Below are 17,933 nucleotides of genomic sequence, written 5' to 3'. Positions count from 1 at the left end.
TCTGTCCACAGGCTGCATGAAGTGACTCCATTTTCAGGAGCATCTGAACCCCTCCTCTTCCCTCACACGGAGGATGAACTTTCCTGCTTCTCACCTGGATCATAAAGTCTGAGCTTAGCTGGTACTCACGGTTGCAGCCTGCTCAACAGGGAGAAATAGCACACAGAGGGGACAGCCTTGCAGCCTGTCCAGCCCTCGGGTGGAGGGTCCTTAACTCAGGTCTGAGGCCTGTATGTGTGCAGAATTCTGTGATCATGTACACAGGAGCCTAGAGCCTAAATAAAGCAGCAGTTCTGTAAAAATATTTGGTAAGTCCATGAACACTTAGGTGAGAGTCTAAAGCCCTTATCTCTATAGCACCAGCTGGCTCCCCATCTCCTAATGTTGGACAGACACAGAGTGTCCACTGATGTGCTGGCTCTGGGCCAAGGTTGGAGCCTGCTGGTCCCCACCTCCCCAGTAATGGCCTTCCTTTCAGCTCCTCATTCAACACCCAAAGGCATTCAAGGTCGGGCCTCGATCTCCCCTCCTTCTACTGTAGTCCCTTAACCACCCTGGAGAAGAATTCTGTCCCTTTGGCACCCCAATGTAGTGGAAATTATCTGTCTGATTCATACGTCAATTAATCACCCAAGGCCTTAAGACATTGCCAGTGCTGGCTCTAACTGCCCTGTGACTCTCCACATCTACCTTCTTATCCCGGACTAATTTTCCAACCTGACCCAGGTTTGAGGGCAGAGGCTCTACGTGGTAAACCTGTGTGTCCGCTTGGTGTCAGTAGGATTTCAATGAGCTCAATAGTCTGAGTCAGGGAAATGGTAAGCTGACAGGCAGGAGGTGAGTGGGAGCAGCTGAAGGTTCAACAACTCCAGATAGTCCTGAAGATATAGTCCAAGCCCCTTAGGGGGCTCGGAAAGCCCTTTACGAACTGGTCATCGAACAACTTGGCAGCCACACGTCTCCCCTCTGTAAGTTCTTGAAGCTGCAGCTATGCCGGCCACAGGCTGTATCTCCATTTGCAAGCCATCCCTTCCCTGTTCTCTACATGGCACCCACCTCTGAGTTAACTTCAGGACCCAACTCAGGCGTCAGTTCAGCACCTACGAAACCACCGGGGGGTCCCCAGAGCCACTAGTCCTCTCCTCAAGGTCTGAGCTCGGGCTGCTGCCTAGACAGCCCCTTCCCCCCGGCTTGCTCATATTTTCAGACTCAGGCCAAGTTCCAATTCCTTGGAAGCCTTTCCTGCCTCCTTTTCCCCTGGAACCTGAGTGATCAAAACACCTCTGGGGGTTCCCACAGCACAGAGTAAAGCCTAAGACATGTCAGACCTGAGTCCACATCCACTGGGGCCAGGGTCTCATTTACGTCAATCTCTGGACGCCCAGTGTAGGAGCTGGCACAGGAGGGTGCAAAATGACTGCAGAGTGGGCAAAACTCCTAAAGGACTGTACTCCAAGTTATCTTATCTTTGTGGTTGGCCTTCTGGGCTGTCCAGCTCCACCATCCTCAGGACTGGAGCCCTGTACCTCTCACATCACAGAGACATGGAGGCCAAGGCACTCTGCTCCCTCACCCCGGGGGAGATGGCCAGCTTGTCAAACAACAGCTGTCCAGGGTGACAGCAGCTTGTCACTGTGTGACAAGGGCAAGTGGGAGAAAGGACAATAAGGCCCTGGGGGCCTGAGGCCCAGAAGGAGACCCTGCTAAGGGGCAGAGGGCCCTGGGATGGGATGGGGATAAACAAGAGTGACGCTTCTTCCTGGCTTGTGGTACCCACTGTGTCCAACCCAGCAAGCAGAGGCAGAGGCAGGACAGCCTGGGTGACAGGCACTCACTGCATTCTGCTGTGGTGGAGCTGCTTTCTCTTGTAAAGTGCTGCTGCGCCCAACTGCCTGCTTGTAAAGGGGAGTGCAATGGAGATTTACAGCATTCCTGTTGCTCCGAGCTCTGAGTTACAATTCCAAGGCACCAGTGGCCAGGAGCAGGCAGCTCAGAGGGAGGAGGGAGGGAAGCACTAGGGCCAGGGCCCCATCACAGTACTGAGCTGGACCGCCATCCTGCTGGCCTGGGCTTCCTGACCATCAAGGGCTCCATAAACGGTAAACTTCCCAAAACCGCAGGCGCCCCAGAGACTCACAACCTCCCCCACCACCCTCAGGGACAGATACATGGTCTCTGCACTGCCTGTTTTCAAATCCAAGAAAGCACATGTTCCAATGGTCTCAAAATCCTATTTTGTTTATTTATTTAAAGACAGGGTCTGGCTCTGTCGCCCAGGCTGCATGCAGTGCTGTGGCACGGTCTCAGCTCACTGCAACCTCCACCTCCTGGGCTCAAGCAATCCTCCTGCCTCAGCCTCCCGAATAGCTGAGACTACAGGCACATGCCACCACGCCCAGCTAATTTTTTAGTAGAGACGGGGTTTTGCCATGTTGCCTAGGTTGGCCTCAAACTCCTGAGCTCAAGCTATGCACCCTCCTTGGCCTCCCAAAGTGCTAGGATTACAGGTGTGAGCTGCCCCGCCTGTCCTCGAAATCCTATTTTGAATGCTTATTTTTCAGGGACAAACAGGAAATCCAACAGTCCCATGGTTAATATATTTGCAGCCATTAAACTGATTTCAAAGGCAAGGATGAGATGGGAGCAGAGGAAAGGCCCACTTTTCATCCAGTTTCAACCAGCTCTTTCCAAGAGTCAAGCTCTGTGCTGGGCTCTGGGGAACCCACTGTGAGTCACTCAGGCCCTGCCCAGGCTGCTGGAGGAACTCAACAGCAAGGCAGAACAAGAGGGAGGAATTCCCTGTGGGATCACAGAGCCCTGGGGAGTCCCTCAGTGAAGAGGACAGTGAGCGTTTACACATGAAAGCAAGTGGGTGCTGGGGCGCTGCCGGGCCCTGGGAACCTTCTAAGGTGTGGGGTTTGAGGAAGGCCTGGAAAGTCTGGACTCAGATCTGTTGAACCCAGTGGAGATCTCTGAGCAGGAAAGTAACATGATCCAGCCAGGCCTGGGAAACTCATCAGGGGACAGTGAGGAGGGATCTGGGAAGGGCTGAGCCCAGCAGGCGAGCTGATCTCATGCTGTTCTCAAACCTCCTAGCTTCTCTCCTCCCTGAGGTCTCTCTCCTGCAAGGAGAGAGACTGCTGCAGACTTGGGGTGACCAGGAGGTCAAATGGCTGCTCCACTTTATTCCAGTGATGCACGTGCAAAAGTGACAGCTGTTTAAAATACACTGAAAAAAATTATTTAAAGGTATATATGCTACAATTAGGTCGAATTCGGAAGTGGGCTTCTGTGGAAAGATATGCCCTAGGGAGGCTAGCGTGACTTTAGCTCACAAACAGGTTTCCGGAGTGCTGAGTGGAAGCTGCTGACACCAAGCGCCACATACTGAGTGGAGGTCTGACGGAGACTGGGGACAAAGGCAGCCGAGGCAGCAGCCCACCCACCAGCAGCACCTGGGGGGCTTCTGTGTTGGGGAGATAGTGTCCCTGTGTGCATCCAGTGTGTCTTTGTGTGACCGTCGCCACTACCAGGGCAGGTTAGCACTAAAGTCACCTCAGGATCTGGTTGAAGCCTTGACTTCAGAGATGGAGAAACTGAGGCAATGCCTTGTCCGAGCTCAAACCAGGTGTCAAAGGAGCTAGGATTCACTTCTGCAGCCTCCAGCTCATGACTCTTTCCACTACCGCCCCACGCCCTCTACCCTGGCCCTGTTCTATTGGCCATTCAGAGATTTACAAGATTCCCGTAAGAATCACAGCGTCGTGAAGGCTGACAAGAAGAGCCACGAGGCTGGGGCACCACACCTGAGTGAGTGGTTTCCATTCCTTTCTATAGGCCCAGGGCTGGGCCCTCAGGACTTGCACAGGTAGCTTCAAGGAGACAACAGAATGGATGTCCATCCCTCCCACAGGCAGTGGAGAGAGAAAAGAGAGGGAGGGAGAAGTCAGGGAGAACTGTTGCTGCTGGCAGACCAGGCCAGGCCAGACCAGGCCACAGCTTGAAGAACTGAAGGAGACCTCAGGCCTCAGCCCTTTGCTAAAGCAGGGACTCTCTAACCATGGGACCATCTGTCCCAGAGCCATGGAGCCATGTATTACAGTGCAGGTTCCTGGGCTTCAGTGAGAGCCTCTACAGGATAGGGCCTAGGAATCTGCATTTGCACCACTGCCCACCACCTTGCCCTTGTTTCCCCATGTTGACCATGGTACCAACTGACCCTGGAAGGCCCTGCACTCATGGATCTTCAGGGCAGCCTGCCCTTCACCTTGTGGTGAGCAGAGCCCGGGGGCGGGGGGCATTCTACCGAGCCTCCCATCCTCTGCACTGCGTGCTGATTCCCCGGTGGGGCTGTTCTGAAGCCGGGTGGGCTGATTCTGTCTGCAACACTGGGCTAACTTGTACAGTCCATTGGGGAATGCACTGTCATTTGGCCTCCTAAGTCTTTGGGGGCTGCCCCTCAATTCAGTCCAGAAAGTGCATACATGGCATTTGGCCCTCAGAAGCCCCTCAAGGCTGAGGGGCTTTATTTGCCACATAGAAGCCCCAGAGTGAGTTGGAGTTGAGGGATCTCACAAAATGAACCAAAATACTGCCCTGCAGGTGCCAAAGCCTGGCTTATAGTCAGGGTGCTGGCAGGGTGCTTTAGTCCTGGTTTCCTGTGTGACTTTGGGAAAGTCCCTTAGCCTCTCTGAGACCTCATCTCACCATCTATACAACGGAGGTAGCACCATGTGTCCTGCCTGCCTCGCCAGTGTGGTGTGAGAATCGAATGAGCAGGGATGTGCTTGGTATGTAAACACAGGGGTTACTGTTACATGGCTTTTGTTCTTCCTTTTTTATTTTAAGCACCAGGGAAAAGTTTGTTCTTTTTTTCCGTTTCAGAGATCAAGTCAATTCAGAGGTATATGGACATTCTTTTTCAGCAGCAGGCAAGAAAGCACTTGCATGGCTGATACCTGGCTTGCCCCTTTCTCCTCTGAAAGGCAGGGGTCCTTAGGTAGGCAACTCTGAATGGCTCTTTGGTAATCCCAAAATCTCAAGTGAGCCCGTGTGTTTACATCAGTACTTACAAAGGGAGACGGAACCACCCTTGTCAGGAGAGGAGATAATCGTCAAGCACATCTTCCTGGCAAAGGCACCATCGTGTAATTAAAGACGATAATTACAGCTCCATGGCTAGTGTCAAACCCAGGGCTCTTTCCAGACACAATTATGCCTTTCCTCACCCTGAATGTGAAGACATGCAAGGCTTTTTGTGGGCTGGGGAGAGCCTGGCCAGTTCTGTCCTTCAGCCAAGGACGGCTTCTTCAGGCCAAGCCCTTTGGACGCTTTGACCTGGAAGCCATGTCCACGGGGGTTGGGTTGGATACTCTTCAAGCTAGGTCTTCTGTGGTCCTGCCTCGCTGCATGGTGAGACCAGGTGCCAGGGACACTGAGGCACAAGCAGCCTCTTAGAGTAGGAGGATACTGGCTGGCCCCAGAGGGTGAGGGTTAGTTCTCTTGGGGGCCACATCCCTGCCGGCAGAAAGGCTCTCTCCCAGCACCTACCATGGAGTTAGAACAATGACTCAAGCGCTTGGCAGTTCACCTACACTTACTCGCTGAGACCTCTGCAGATAACAGCCCAAAGGATATGAAGAGGAGAGAAGAGAAAAGGCCATTTGCATCTTCCCCATGAGCTCCAGAGGGCAGGAGTGGTGGTGAGTGACTTCCGTCCACCCTGATCCCACCTCACAGGACCCGGCTCTGAGCACAGACTCTTTTTAATGGAAAGGAGAGGAAGGGGATGGGGACTGATGTGATACAGCAAACAGACCCCAGCTCAAGCCCTGGCACTACTGCTGGCTGATCCTGGGTGGGTCACTCGATTCTCTGGTTTTCAGTTTGTGTATCTTAAGAAAAGGATAGCAAGGACTGCCTCCAGGGTTGTTCTGAGGATGAAACGAGATATGGGTAGTCAGCAAAGGGAGAAATAAATATAAATGGTGATAGCAATAACCCCACACATATAACTGAAGGCCAAGGTCTTAGAAAAAATGAGAGCAATGCCAACAATCTGACAATATTAATTAGAAATTTCCATAAAGCCACAGATGACCTGAAACGAGGAAGTTTTCCTCCTAGATGCTTAAACAGAGAGGTGGAAAAGCCATCACTCCCTGCAGAGGACCTAGAGGCAGAGCAAATGACTGACCTGCACAGGGTTCCTACAGGAGAAGGCAGGTCAGGAGGCCTTGCTTTGCAAGACCACTGCCGAACCACGTGAACCGCATAAGAAGGCATCCTAGTGACTGCAAGGGGCCCTGGGCTAGGACTTTAGCTCAGGCCACCATTCAAGGGACAGTTGTGAGAACCCTCCTCCCGCACCCCCCTCACCCTAGCCCCACTACCATCTGTCTAGTCCCCCAACCTAGCTTGGCTCTAAAATTCTCACTTTATGAAGGAAGATTTTCAGAGAGAGGAAAGGTTCTAATACCCGAGTTCAAGCTTTTCCAACAACATCACATACAGTTCAGTTAAAAAGTGAGCTAAAACCAGACCGTGAATTTTAACTGCAGTACTAGTTCCTGCGGATCCAGGACCCTGCATCAAGTTCCCTGGGGTGGAGACCATGAGTTTTAAGATCCACCCTGTCTCACCCCAAGAAATCACACATTTCTGCAAATTTGGGAGCCAGGCCCAGGGCACGGAGCTGGGGCCCAAAAGGCAGCCGGAAACTTTTTATTAGTACGAAGCCTTGGGAATTTACAACAAATCTTGGTCCAGATGAAAATTAGTTTCAAGTCTAGGGGTAAACAGACTGAGACTATTAATAAGGACCAAGCCCTTCCTCCTAATTTCTGGGTGTAAATTAGACAATAATTAAAAATATTGTCTAGTTTCCTCTGAGGATCAGCTGGAGGACAGCTCACTTTGCATGGCAGCCTGGGCTGAGATGGGGATGAGAGTGAGAGCGGGGCAGGGATGGGAGAGCTAAAGGCCTAGGGACCTGCCCCAGGTGGGTGCTTTTCACAATTCTGAGTCCCCTTCAGGTAAACACGTGACCTCCTTGGGTTCTGTCCTAGGCTAGAGACTCTACTTCCTTCCAACTCCACCCTTAAACCCTGGGGCTAGGCCATGCCCCTCGCTGCACCTGCTTCCACCACCCTTCCCACCCAGTCCTAACCAACATCCACCCCTAACCAAGCAGAATGGGCCACACCTGCCCCGCGGCCCCCAGTTGTACAAGGGCAGGGTTCTACACCCACATGTGACAGCAGTCATAAGCCACATCCCAGTGGACAGCCCTCCTGAGGGGAGGGCCAAGGTGGGCTCCACCTCCCAACCCCTGTGCTCGTTGCAGTGCCCAGAACAGCAGGGCTTCCATGGATGCTCCACAAAGACCCTCTTGCGCTTCACCCTGAAGGGCAGGACAGGAGCATGAGGCCAGGTTGCCCCTGCTCTATCTTACCCAGCTCTGACACCGTCCCAACTGTACTACTATGTCCCTCAGTGCCCACCAGAGCAGGCCACTCAGTGGCTCAGCACTAACCCTTCCCCCAGCAAAGACTCACTCAGCAGAAGCAGTTCTCCATAAGGTAAAGTGACACAGCACAGAAGCGGAAGCAAATCCTAGAAGAGGTCAAGGAAGGGAGGATGCTGAAGCCCATCTGCTGGTTCCCAATTGTGTGGGGGTGGTGAGGCTATTGCTTGGGGCCTCCTGGCTCCAGGCCTCTGCTTCTGTTACTGGGGAGGGCAGGAGCTGGCCTGGGGGATCCATCTCAGGACCATGTACTTCCCTCAGCCCAGGGTCCATCTGGCCCATTGACCACCTGCCCTGCTCCTTCCTGGACATTGGAACACAACTCCCAGGCCCCCAGAGGTGCTCCCAGGCCCCCAGCTGTCGTGGAAGCCTCTGCTCCAGTTTCCTCACTGGCAAATGGAAACAACCCAGGCGCTCCCTCCCTGGGCCTCAGGGAGGTTTCGGAGAAATGCTGTGAAGGGCATGAGAGCACGGGGCTTCAATAAACACCACCTGAGCAGAAAACTGAACGCCAACTGGCCTGGTTCTGCCTTGAGCCACAGGCACCTGGGGAAAGCAGCAGGTCAGGGAGCGTAACGCGTGCAGAGGCTTCTGGGGAAGGTGAACCTGAGCTGCTGGGGGCTGCATGGGACTCGGAAGGGAAGGGCCGCAGTGGAACCGAGTGAATAAAGATCTGCTGAGGAGGTGGGTGCCCCCCAGTCCGCCCCCCAGCCCACCCCCCAGGGCTCTGCTGGCAAAGGTGGGGGGACCAGGCCAGAGGTGTTCTCAACTGGGCAGCAAGAGGCTAGAGCTGAAGGCAGGCATGATGAAGTCCGTTCACTTCAGGAAGTTGAGGACTCCAGAACCCAGCCCGAGGGGCAGAGGGTGGGGAACGGGCACCCAGGGGCCAAGACAGGCCCACTAGGGCAGCACAAAGACTCGGAAGACCCCCGACCTGGTGAGGAGTTGCCAGAGAGGGTGGCTTCATGGAGGGCTGTGTTGCTGGGGGCATGGGCACATGAGTGCATGTGCCAGTGTCCACACAGAGACTTGAGGCTTAGCCGATGGGAGGGAACAGGGCCACAGGCCAGCAGGTGAGAGACCAGCTGGGGTGCCGGAGACAGGACACACGCTGCACCATTGGCCAGGGCAGAGGTGAGCCAGCCCAGCAGGCATGAGATCCAGTTCTGGGAGCTGAGAGCGTTGTGGGGGATGTTTACTCACCATGTACACACACCGCTCCCCTAAAACCAGCAAGTTCTGGATGAGGGGACATTCTTCACCAGAAAGTTCCAGGCCAAAACCTCAAACACATGGCACACACAGTCTGAGCGCAAGACACCTCAGCCCCAGCCTGTCCTGTCATCCTGCCCTCCAGGTGCTCCCAGTCTAGCAGATATATCACAGTGGACACGGTGAGGGCTGTGTTGGCATATGGACAGAATGGGGTGACGGGGGCAGTAGGAACAGAGAGGCCCAAAAGCTGAGGCTTGGGCTTGGGAGATGGCCCCTCTTTTGGTGCTTTTTTTTTTTTTTTTTTTTTTTTAGGTGGCCAGGTACAATTACACACCTATACCCTGAAAGGGAGAGTGAAGAGGCGGCACTTTATTTTTCCTTCTGCTCAGCTGCCTGTTTTGGAAAAGGACCACAGCCAGCCCTCACTAACCACAGGAACACACACGGGCCAAGCTGGCTGAAAAGGAGAAGGCGGGACTCTCCAAGAGGTGGGGAAGATCACCGAACCCGAGGCACCGGCTAGACTGCCGCCACCGAGGCAGGACTCAGACCTGCTGTTACTCAGTATCCCTCCCTTGCATCACCAGGCAGTGACCCCTGCAGGGAGAAGAGGCCAGAAGTCCTGTCAGCCACTACGACTCAGCTTTCTCATCTGCAAAATGGAAATCACCTCACCTGCTTCCTCTCAGAGCCTTAGGGAGATTCCTGGTATCATCTATAAAAGGTAACCTTTAAACACAGACCTCTGTCATCTCTGTAAGTTTCCAGAAAGGCAGCCTGAGTCCTACTTAGAGAAGAGTACTAATTAATTAGTCAAATAATAGGGTGTGGGGCAAATCACGGAATCTCCTCCTTCAGGCTTCTGAAAGGCAGGAACTGTGGCCGGCTGTCTCCTTGGCCACTCCCTGCACACTACTCCTCTCCCCAGACCAGAAACACAATCCAGGACTTCTCGTGGTGGCCCCCAGGCCCCTGGAATAGTTTGGGGCCCTCCTCTGATCTGCCTCCAGCACCTTCCCTCACACATGAATGCATTCAATCTGTCCCAAGCACCCAGCTGGCTGCTCCCACCTCAAAGGTCACCACATCTCAACTCTGACTCCTCCCCAGGAACCTCCCTTCCCTTCTCTGATAGGACAGGCCCCATCAGGTGACCGACTTTCCCATCCACCCACTAACGGAGGACCCCACTGGTGGTGTCATCCCACCCTCTCCTCTCCCTTCCACACAGCACCCACTGGCTGGTGGGCCCGTCCACCACACCTACCCTGACCCCACAGCCCCTGGCCTGGCCTGGCCTGGCCTAGATGATTGCTATAGCCTCGGAACTACAGAACCTGTCTCCCTGCCTCTTGCTAGGCGCTGCAAGATTCCATCCACACTCCCAGACAGGCCTGTTTGCCTAAATGACTTCCTAATCATGCCACACCCCTGCAGTGTGGGTTTCCGCACGGTTTCCACACCCTGTCCAGCACGCAGGGAGCTGGGCGGGTGCAGGATGCAGGAGCTTTGCTGTGGATTAACCTGAGTCTCCCTGAGCCTATTTCAGGACAGGTATCTCCATCAGTTTCTGCACTTTCAGATCTTTTAATGTCTTTCGTGGGATTCTGAAATGCATGGCTGAGGCAGGCCTGGGGAGGTGAACTCCTCCATTTCACATTCCTGTTCCTGTCCTTCTACCTTGGGTAAAATGCACGTTTCTCTCGCAGCTGCCAGGAAAGACAAGGAGTTGGGGCTGTGTTCCGAGGGCCCTGGGCCCTCGCTGCCAAACGCTCAACAGGACTGCAATCTGTTTGCTGGGCCCTCACACCTATGAGGCTTAGTGCCAGCAGCACAGGAAAAACCCATGGCAACCCTCAGGGCCCGTGCTCCTCCTCTACTGTGGCCAAGGACAGAGGAACACACCTGCCAGCCACTGGGCCACAGCTGTCCCCCTTATCCCCAGAAGACAGCACTGAGACCGTCCTTCCTACAGGCGGCCCTGGCCCTGGGGACAAGTCTCCACTCAGCTCCTGACTTTGAGAAAGCCCCTGAATTCCAGCCTTCGATAACCTGGAGCCGCAGCGTCTAGGAAATGAGTTTCAGGGACTCATGGGTAGGCAGTGCCAGACTGGTCCCTCACTCAACTGTTAACTCCATGAGAACATGGAGTTGTTTTGTTCATGGATAGACCTTGGAGCATAGAACAGTGCCAGCACTTGGCAGGCACTCGCAAATAGTCACCCAGCAATGAATGAATGCACTGCGTTTTCCCCCTGACCCAGGCCCTGTGACTTCAAGCAAGCCAGTCTCAGCAGAACGGGAGAGGCTGTTGATAGTGAGTATGTTTGTTTGTTTCCTTTTCTTTCATTTCTTCTCCATACAGACTTGCATTCCTATACTCAATCATTCAATCACTGAATATTTACTGGGCCCAGAAGAGAAATGAAGATGGGTGAAGACCAGTCCCTTCCTTCACGGAGCTCTCGGCCCAGAGAGGGGAGGAGAAGAGGCAGAATCAGCTATCCCTATGCAGTCTGCCAGCTGCAGAAACAGAACTGGTCAGAACGCCTACTCAACTCCCACCGTGAGGCAAAGGCAGCTCCTCCCTGCCTACCTATCAAGTGGCTAAACTCAGACTTTCCAGATCTGGCATTCTTTGGAGGAGGACAGGAGGTCCCTGGGCTCCTCAGGGGCACCCAGCAATCTGTGGACCAGCCCTGGTCCCTGGAGTGAATTAATGCACTCATTCATTCAACCAGTGTTTACCGACCATCTACTTTGTACCAGGTACCTCAGGTTCCAACAGGGAATAAAATCTATGTCTCTGCCCTGGTGAAGGCCACATCTCAGTAGTGGGACAGACAACAAACAAGGAAAATGTAAAAAAAAGTAAGTAATAAGCTAAATAACGACAAGTGTTAAGGAACAACATCAGAGAAGTGGGGGAGGTGTGGAAATGTAAGATAAGTGGCCAGAAGGCCTCCCTGAGAAGGTCATTTTGAGACAGGACCTCAAGTGTGGCTTTGCCGGGATGCTGCACTCTTTGTGCAGCACACTTTGGTCCCAGAGGCTGTACTACTCCTTCTTCTGTGCTCTCCAAGACCAGATTTCTTTCTCCAGTGTAGTTTTTCTTAGTTTGTTTTATACTACAGACATTGAGTGTTCTCTAGGCCCCGTCCACCTTCCCCCAGTGACAGGAGCACCTGGAGGGCGGCAAAGACTCTCAACCCACAGCGGGGGTGCTGTCAATGACTGTCTGCTTTCCTTGGCCTGTTCCAGGTCTGCTGCAACTTTCCTGAAAACCTGAATGTGCTCAGTGTCAGGGGTCAAAGACAAGAGGTGAGCAGGGGTGAGAGAATAGAAAGTGGCTCCTAGAATGGGCCCGCAGGTCGCCATGGAAACCCAGGCTTCCCACTTCCCTCCCCGCCCACAGCTCTGCGGGTGAGCACCACTGGGCTGGGTGTGTGAGCCCTGTTGTTTCTTAAGAATAGGAAAGTCATCAGGTGACTAATACAAAATCTATTTACACTTGATGATCTCCTTCCTGTCCGATAGGTAAGTCATTCTGGTAAATGACAGACCAGCCAGGGAACTCTGCACAGTCCATGACCAAGCCTGCTATCTACCAGGCAGGAGGATGTGACAACAGATTTCACAACATTTCAAAACAAGGCCCAGGAGCTCCAGGATGGAAATCAGGAGACTTGCCCCGTGGCTTGCTGCTGTGTGAACTTGGCTAGTGCACACCCCTCTCTGGACCTCGGGCAGGAAGCCTACATGGGGTGAGAAGCACTGCTCCTCAAGGACAGTTCCATCCTGCCATCATCCAGCTGGGGGAGGGCTGTGACCACTAGGCCAGGTTGAAGCCTGTGGTGACTTGGTGGGGAGGGTAGGCGAGGGAGGAGCTTGAGGCCTGCAGAGGGTGAGAGGCAGCAGGACAGAAGGAAATGAGGGGGCTCAGGGTACAGGCTTTGGGGAGCAGAGCTGTGCAGGGAAGCAAGTGTGTGGACATCCTGGGAGCAGAGTCCATGGCACTGCAAAGCTGGGGCTGGGAAGGGCCTGGACTCAGGACCCAGACAGAAGGCTCTTTGCTTTCCCAGCTGTCAGGGGAACAGTGCTGCCTGGAACCAGGGGTCAGGGCTGATGGCAAACATGAGAGGAAGGCTGAAGTCTCGGGCAGGTTGGCCAGAGACAGCTTCTCTGACACCCAGGCAAGACTCACAGGCTCCTTTTTCTGAGAAGCATTTGCCGGTCTCCAGGAGAGTTCATTCCAGAATGAGAGAACAGCAGTCCTAGGAAGGGCCTCTAGAGCTGGCTGTCCAGAATGGTGTCCTGTCTGTCCTGAGAGCAGAGATGGCAGCATGCATGCTTTTGGGAGGGGCTGAGGCTGGAGCCACGTGGAGGTGGCTAGGGGTGGGGCAGGACCCTCAGGACTGTTAGAACGAGGCCTGACAAGGGCAGCTGGAAAAGCCCAGTGTGGCCGCAGAGGCGGGTAACCTAAGGGTTTATGAAGTCATTCCAGATCCATGACCTCTAAGAATCCTCTTGACACCCTGTGAAGGAGGCAGAATCTGATTTTAGAGATGAGGGAACTGAAGCCCAGAGAAGAGAAGCAACCTGCCCAAGGACAGAGCCAGGGGCAGAGCCAAGGCCAGAACCTGTACTTCCTGCCTCCTTTCTCCTGAAACACAGAGGCCACAATTGGAACATTGTCTTTAACATGATAAACCCCATGACTCTCCCAGAGAGCATGTTGCCACTAGAAGAGGCCATGCCAGAGGATGAGAAAATACAAAAGAACATCCCCTCTTGCCTTTAAAATCAGTGACTGGTTTCATCTGGACTGTGCCTACTAGCACACAGTTAAAAAGGGCAGAAGGCTAGTTGTAAGCAAGGAAAACCAGCCACGTCAGAGCAGGGGGGCTCTGTGTGAAATGACTTTAATTTCCTCTTATTAGGCTATAAAGTTGATTTAATAATAAAAACATGCTAAGGACTTTTTAACGTGTAATTGCTTACATATTAAAAATTATGTGAAAATGCTTTCAATTAATGCTTAAGGACTCATCCTGTGAGATGACACTTTGAACAGTTTTATAAAGGATGCCAGAGGAAGGGTTAGTCACATCTAAAAAGGCAGCCTAAGTAACTAAATTTCCCAGTTATTCCTCAGACCCTCTGGGGAACACAGGACAGATGTGAGAGTGTTTTAGCTGCAAGCGAGGGCTCCAGAAGGTGCTTCTTGATTCTGTTTTTGCTGCTTATTTAATCTGAAGCTCGGTATTCTCCTCTGTAAAATGGGGATGATGAACATCCCTATACCTCATAGGCGAGGATTAAGTGAGCTAATCCATGGAGAGTACCTGGAGCAGTGCCTGGCACACAAGGAAGCCCTTTGCAAAAGCTAGTGACTGTCATCATGTTACCACAACTCCTTGGGTACCTCTAAGAATTCCTAGGGCTGAAGGCCCGTGGAGAGAAGATCTCATGCACAAACACACTCTGTGCCTTTAGGTTAACTTGGGCTTCCAGATCCCAGTCAATCTCTACATGCTCTTGCCCCATGAGATTTTCCTATCATTATCCCGTCAAAAGCCTCATCTCCAACCACTCCTCTCTAGCAACAAGGGCCCACCTCTATGCCTTTCTCAAGCTCTTCCCTTGGCCTGGGATGCCTGACTCAGTGCTCATCACCACCACCTCCCACAACCCACTCTACTTGGATCACCCAAATTGGAAGCCCTTGTTCCCTCCTCTGAACTCCAGGAGAGCCACATGCTCATCTCACTGACCACTCCAGGTCCATGCCTATCTGTTTTGTGGATGTTCCTGGAGGGCAGTGGTGGTATCTGTCCAGGTTACTCGGTCCAGTCTCCAACACAGCCTGGCCTGGAGCCCTTGCGATGACTGAGTGCACTGCAGAGGACCCAGGGACCATCTGCTCCAGCACTGGCAAGGGTGCAACCTACCTCCAGGTGGGCAGGCGATCCTACAGGGAATAACTAGAGAATTCAACAGCACAGCGTACCACAGGAAGGACAAACAGGCCCTCTGTCCTCCAATGACAACAATCTCATGCACATGTGCAAAATTTGTTTTCCACATGGGCATCAGGATCACAGGCCCTATTTTACCATGACACCATGGCCCTTACTGGGCTAAGCACCCTGACCCATCCAGGCACCCAAGTTGGCCTGGTCAGGGTCCAGCACCCTTCCTGCTGCATCAGCAGGATTTCATATATCTGGGGACCTTAAGACTGGGATCAAGACCCCAGGGAAGAGGGAAAGAAGGGGCTGTGAAGCAGCCTGATCACTGGTTCAACAGGAGGCGTGGCCTGGGGATTCTAAATACAGAGATGCTTGGGCATGAAGGAAACCCAGAAACGCTCTGGTACTTTATATTATACACGAGGAAACTGAGGCCCAGATGGGCAGCAGGGCATAGAAAAGTCCAAGACCAGAATTTGCTCTTGAGAGACGAGTCAAGGAAGATGAAAAGGGGAAATAGGACTGAACAATTAGCCAGGCCAGCACTGCGAAAGGAAGCTGCCAGCCCTACCCAGATCCCTCCTATTCAGAGTTGGTCTCAGGTGCTATCTTTGTGGGGCTGGTCCTGGGTGACTCATGACAGTCACTGTGCTTGAAAGGCAGGTCACAGTGAATCATGGCATCCTGGGAGCTCAGGGTTAATGCAGACCTCAGAAGTCACTTGAGCCAGCCACCCATCTGAGACTCAACTCCCTTTCATGTCACTGCCCGATGCTGCTTGTCTTGACTCTGCTTTGATACCTCTGGTGATAGGCAGTTCACTGGTTTACAAGACAGCTTCACATTTAATCAGTGGGTTTTAAAAAAAAATCTCAAAAGGATAATTTTTTTGAGCCTCAGTTTCCCTGACTATAAAAAAAGAAAGCTTGGACCAGGTCACTAGCTCTCCAACTAGGTTCCACAGAGCTGCAGCGTTTAAGGAGACACCCCCAGCGATGCTGCTGGGGTGAGAGAGGCGATGGGGATGGCAAGTGAGGCCCAGACAACTGGGCTCGGAGGTTTGCGAAGGGCTGAGCATTCATCTTGGAAGCAGAACATACTTTCTGCAGGTGACACAAACTGGAGCCTGTGGAGAGGATAAGCTGAAGCATTCAGAGGGCAGGGGTGAGAGGAGCCCCTGGGAGAAACAAGCACACTTCCTCAGGACTTCCATCCTAGCTGTAGCCCACAGGGTGGGGCCAATCTCCCCACCAGCTGCTGAATGGAGCCAAGGGACACAGAGGACAAAGACTCCTCAGTGAATCACTGCCCAAGATGGCTGTGCTGGGGAATCTGAAAACCAAACTGCAGTGCACCAGGGCTGGAGAGGCCCTGGAAAGAAAGTCCCACATGATGCTTCAAACAGGCTAGGAAGTCAGCCCCACAACTGACTTACCAGCTGGGATGTCTTGGACTAGTTTTTAATCTCTCTGTGCCTTGGTTTCTCCATTGGTCAAGTGGGGCAGCCTATATTCCAAAGGGGAATGGTGAGGACCCAGTTAAGAACTGACATCCAGTGCTGTAAGCAAGTACTCGAGAGCTTACCAGCTGCCTCCCTGTTGTTGTTATCACTGGCCCATCATTTCATACATAAGTAAATATGGGGGCACACAACGTGCTGCCCATCGTCACACGGCCAGTTAGCAGCCCAAAGCAGCTAGAAGCACTAATGACTGCCTGCTCTGAGGCTACTGCTTTGTAGGGGAAAACCGAGGTCTCTGGGTCATTCAGGTGGCAAATGACCATCCCAGATCTGTTTGACTCCAGCCCAGGCTCCTCCTGCACAGGTACGCCACCTGCGGCACACAGAGGGCACAGCCTTCCCGTCAGCGTTTTGCTTACCTACTCAAGACACTGCCCTGTAACTACAAGTTACACGCACACATACACATAAAATGTAATATCATCCAAAAAGGATCACTCTAAAAGGTTAAACTTTTTCCATGCCACTCCCACTCCACTGCCGTCACCAGCACCACCCTCTCTTCCCCCACCATCTCCCCTTCGAAGCGCTTCACGTCAGCTCTGCGAGCTTCCTGGAGCATCTACGCACTGATGGCTCATCCTAGCCCACATTCAGCCCTGCCATCAATCACTGGGGTGACGCCACAAAGAATTACACACAAATAATTTTGAGTCAAAGGCAGCTTCAGCAAGGATCATTACAACCAGAAAACACCCCTTTCAATAACCTATATTCTTAAAAAACAAGAATTGTGGGTAAACTAGGGCATAGCTGCCAAGCTAGGATACAAACACAGAGCAGCATATGCTAGAATGCTTCTTTGGAGAGAGAATGCATGAGGTCTTTAACAGGTTCTAAATCAAACTGCCTCAATCAAACTGTCCTGCGTTGGACCTAACCCCGTGGGGTGTGCCCTCATTAAAACGGCAAAGTCAGCCGGGTGCAGTGGCTCATGCCTGCAATCCTAGCACTTCAGGAGGCCATGATGGGAGGACTGCTTTAGTCCAGACCAGCCTAGATGAGTCCAGACCAACCAGACTCCATGCTGGGTACTTTGACATACACCCCCATTAAGCCTCATTATATCTCTTCATCATGAGGCTGAGGGAAACTGAGAGGTTTGGCTCCTTTCCTGGAGTTGCCCCAATAGAAGTAAGTGGCTTGCTCCGAGTACAGAACATGGGACAGGGGCTGAGGTCCCATGGAGCCACAGGCAGGATGTTATAGGAGTCCAGACTCGGGAATGAAAGGAGGATGGGAGAGGGCATCTGCTGGGAGCCCCGATCTCATGGAGGGTTTGCCCCTGCCTGGTGCCTTAGGAATGGAGCTGGAGTTCCCTATTGGGTGCTGCTGAAGACCTCAAAGGTGAGTAGTTGTTCATCTGGCTAAAAATGACCTGAGAAACTTTGGCTTCTTTTGAGACAGGGTCTTCCTCTGTTGCCCAGGTGGGAGTATAGTGGCACAATCTTCGCTCACTGCAACCTTCGCCTCCCAGGCTCAAACAATCCTCCTGCCTCAGCCTCCCAAGTAGTTGAGACCACAGGCACGTGCCACCATGCCAGGCTAATTTTCTTGTAGTTTTAGTAGAGATGGGGTCTCTACTAATTCAAGAAGGAATCAGGAGAAGGTGCTCAAAGACAGGAATGCCAAAAAAACAAACCAAAACCAGACAAACAATAAGAGGGCCACAGTATCTGTACCCCAATTCCCCGGATAT

At 52.8% G+C, this 17,933-nt stretch overlaps 1 protein-coding gene across 1 annotated transcript in view; it reads right to left on the bottom strand.

Moving 5' to 3' along the window:
* Nucleotides 1-17,933, bottom strand: part of SHB (SH2 domain containing adaptor protein B) — a 147,079-nt gene that overhangs the window by 75,344 nt on the left and 53,802 nt on the right. The window lies entirely within an intron of this gene.

Source organism: Piliocolobus tephrosceles, chromosome 14 (genome assembly GCF_002776525.5).
Source record: "Piliocolobus tephrosceles isolate RC106 chromosome 14, ASM277652v3, whole genome shotgun sequence".
Lineage (NCBI taxonomy): Eukaryota > Metazoa > Chordata > Mammalia > Primates > Cercopithecidae > Piliocolobus > Piliocolobus tephrosceles.
This window is presented reverse-complemented; position numbering and strand designations above follow the sequence as displayed.